General features: G+C 39.4%; 1 protein-coding gene across 1 annotated transcript in view; it reads right to left on the minus strand.

The window, feature by feature from the left end:
- LOC118338985 (CCR4-NOT transcription complex subunit 2-like) overlaps positions 1–4,310 on the minus strand; it is a gene marked incomplete in the record, with an annotated part of 14,461 nt that overhangs the window by 3,205 nt on the left and 6,946 nt on the right.

Here is a 4,310-nt window from a genome sequence, read left to right on the forward strand (position 1 = left end):
CAGGTAAAAAAGAAATTGTTTTGCAGCGTAGAAACATCACTAAGATCAACTAGGGGTCCATCCCCAGGCCTTTCTGTCTCCCCTCCAGAAACCAAGGGACCTGGAAGAAGCGATCATCAAGGCTGGGGTTTGACTTCCTGTGCGACCAATAAGAGAAGCTGTGGGGATTGATAAGGGGAGGTGTTGTAAGTACCTGGCACTGACAAGGCTGAGGAGCTCGAGATCGCCATCAACTCCACCTGGACACCCTAAAGGAAGGGGTCTGCACACAATTAACAGACAAAAAAATGACAGTTTCAATGAATGAAGAAACACCAGGCTTTGCTCCTCTTGTTGTCGCCGTGCAGGTTTCGTATCTTCGCGACTGCGGGCCCGGTCTTTTGGTGGGGAGCCTTGTGGCTTGAGCTGCAGGCCTCAGGTTCTACAGTCCAGGGAGACTAATCTGCAAGAAAGAGGTGGACATTTGGTCGAGAGATGTACATCATTCCAAGGGAGGGGGAAGCTCGCTGTTAGTTGCCGGATGACGGGGAATCAAGCAGTTTGTCGTCCCTGGAGCGAGTGGAAGCCTACTTTGGCGAGATCAGCATCCTGGCTATCAAAGGTAGGGGACTGACATCGGTTGTGGGTAATCTGATGTAGACAGACCGGCTTTCTTTAGTTCTGTGGATTGTTTGAAAGATATTAACAAAACAAAGAGTCCCAATCGGTCTACAACATCATAATCAACATCTGAAAAGAAGTTGAATAATTCAGACTTCAGAGACAGATCATCAGGGCTAGACACAAACACTTTGTCCAATTAGTCTTGGTTGTTGGAGGGTTGGCAGCTTGGTTTTTGCTAACCACGTTTAGCATTTAAAATCATTATTCATTAAACACTTGAATTGCTTGTTTGCACAAAATCAGGAATTTTTACCCCTCAGAACACAGACCTCTGCATCACAGCTGCCTCGCCAACAGTAGTCTCACATTAACAGACTTGATCCGATGGAAGGGCAGAGAGGCTGATGAACAGTACAGTGTGAATAAAAGACATCCCAACCATCCATCTTGTTCCTCAACAGGCAAGTAAGGCAGGAAATCAGAGGGAGGACAGCCACATCAGGGAGCATCGGGCTACTCCGACCTCTTTGCTTTCCAAAGACGATCCTGGATGGAGGCCTGGCTAAACGGGAATTTATCCGATGCCAAAAGCGTCTGCCTTGGAGGAGGGAAGGGAAGGGCAGATCTGAGTGAAGGACGGACTGGGGCTGGACTGGGAGGCTACAAAAAACACTATATCCTATCAAGAGGGGTGCAGATCTCTGTTTGTGACTAAGTTCGTCAGCAATCAATTATTCCTGATTCAGGACACCCATCAGTGATCAATACTCCCCAAACATTATTAAAGCATTAATCAAACTAAACCTAATATCAGTTAGCTTAGGGTGTTTCTGAGGGTGGGAGAAACTCAACCAGTCAACAATGATCCATATTAGGCAGTTAAATCTAACTAAAAAGGCTCCCTGCACCAAACTCCCTTTTTAAGAAATATCACATTTTTTTAACAATTCCTAACGTGTTCGTAAGCAACACGTAACTCTAGAACACGAGCTAAAGGCGCGCCATATGTCCACAGGTCTGAGATGTTCAATACAGGATTCAATATCATCCATAAAGATACAGTGTAATACTGTCAATACTCATCCATAGGAAGATTACAGTGTATTGCTGATCAATATCATTCCATAAGAATACATGGTGTATACTGATCAAAATAATCAATCCATTAAGGATACAGTTGCTATGCTGGATCAATATACATCCATAAAGGATAACAGGTATACTGATCAATATCATCCATATAAGATACAGTGTTATAATGATCAATATCATTCAATAAAGATACAGTGTTATACTGTCAATATCAATCCATTAAAGACTACACTGTATACTGATCAATATCATCCATACAGGAACAGTGTATACTGATCAATATTCACCATAAAAATTAATTTTGTACTAACTCAACTGGCTCAGCCCCTGTTGTTAGAAGACTGTAACACTAATCAGAGCTGGTTAGTGGATCACATACATCCTGAATTAAACGCTGACTCATAACGCCGCTAATTCACCATCAGACGGTATTCGAACCACAGAAACTATCTGGTTCTCTGCTTCCTGTTTGGTGCTGGAGAGGGACTGCTCTCATTGGCTGTCGCTCATTGAATTTACATTACAGAGACATTTATCCTGCTGGGATATCTTTGATGCATTAGTGAGCGCTCTGATAGAAGAGTTCACACATAGTGATTGTCCTCAGGGGAGCGAGATCTGGGGACATTAGTCAGCAAATCTGGGAACCTAGCAAATATTTCCACCAGTTTTGAGCAGAATCATTGTGGTAAACAGTTTTGGGCCTTTTGTTGTTCTCCATCCTCTGTTTCCAACCAATAGAATAAGAAACACGGATGTTGTTACAGTTTCAGGTCAAGAAAAAGCTGCTTTCTTAAGTTTCCAGTCGGGAACCAACTTATTTTTTGGTCCAAATGGTTCAAAATTAGGTCTGGAACCGGAACCACGTTGGCGTAGAAGAGTGAAAGAGGCTGAGCTAAAAGTAACAACTGCTGTCGTCCTCTAGGTGGCGGCACAGGGCCCCGACCCCAAAGAGATCGAGGAGAAGGTGGAACGGATGACGAGCATGCTGGACGTCCTGCAGACGCGTTACGCCCGGCTGCTGGCCGAGCACGATGCCACTCACAGCAAACTCAAACACCGAGTCGCCCGGCTGGAGAAGAAGCTCGTGCCGCCCCCTCCGACGCCCGAGACCCAGATGGGTGAATAAGAAGAAGAAGTAGGGAGACATGAAGAGGACTCGGGTCGTTGGATTTTAGAGGTGGACGGAGAGCAGCAGTTCTGACGTTGAATCGGATGTTACAGTTTCCAAAATTTAAATATTGTTTCAAATTTTTCTCCTTTAATTCATTAGATTTTTAATTCAAAGATTCATATTATGACCTCTTTAAAGTCTCTTTAACATTCACATGATAATGAACTTGTCTTCAGTCGCCGGCTGTAGAGAACTGAATCTGAATGTGAAGAACTACATTTGAATTTTGTTCAATTTTCTGCATAAATGTCTTGAGATTGCTGCTGCGCCAGCACAAGAGGACGACCGAGCTTCAGGACAACTGAGAAAGAGAGAGGGAGAGAGAGAGAGAGAGAGAGGATGTTAGCTATGTTTCTAGTAAATATTCATCTTGTAAAACTTTGTAATTATAATGTATTATATATTTAATAACGAACACCACATCGGTTCTTCTGGAGTGTCACAGCACCAGTCTGTCTGCGTGATACAAATATAAACCATGGCTCAGGTAGAAACAGGAAAACTAATTATCTTAAAGTTCATAAATATACATTTGAATTTGTTTAATTTCTCACTTTCAGACAGCTTCACTTCCTGCTTTAGAAGCAGTAGGGGTCAAAGGTCAGCAGGTAGTTTGTTTTTCTATAAACAAGATCTTGCCTTTTCAGTATGTGTGCAGCCAATCACGTCCCTGCTTTGTGTAAATAGTTGTTAAAGCTACATAGAGTAAGAATAATAAAGACGAACCAAATGAATTGTGGAAGCACTGCGCTGAAATAAAGATATTTTATAAGGAAAACCACAACTGACTCTTTTATTTTCACACAGCAAACATCTTAATATTACTGGTACATAAAGATACAAGATACTATTTATATATATTATTTATTATTATTATTATTATTTTAACATTTGTTTATTGATTTTTCAGTAACATAACAAAGTCAAGAGGTGACTTTCCGAACAATATATATAATATATAACAAGTAAAACATAAAATAAAATGAAATCAAATAAGGAATACTAATAATAAACTTATAATAAATAATAATAAAAAGAGAAAACAACAACAAATACACAAAACCAAACAAAAAAACACAGATTGGGTCACCCACTGCTAAATAAAAGTCCATTATTTATTATTTTTAATTGAAATTACTAGTTTAAAAAAGTATGTTTTAAACGGTTTTATTCAAACAAACGGCTTCTATTGAAAGTGGAAGATTTAACACATTTAATTTTGATTTAAAAATATAAAATCAGTGATACAAGTTGATTTAACAAAATTATAATATATTTATATTTTATTTAAAATAATAATAATAGCTACATCATAAAGTAATATAAGACTGTAAACTCAAAATAACATTAAATTAAAGAGTTAAAGAATTTCAAACGTGATGTTAAATTAATGGTATTATTACTTTATTGTATTGATCTGTTATTGTTTTTATTGTTGTTA

This window comes from Morone saxatilis, unplaced genomic scaffold (genome assembly GCF_004916995.1).
Source record: "Morone saxatilis isolate NCDOM2014 unplaced genomic scaffold, NCSU_SB_2.0 Contig10, whole genome shotgun sequence".
NCBI classification, from domain to species: Eukaryota; Metazoa; Chordata; class Actinopteri; family Moronidae; genus Morone; species Morone saxatilis.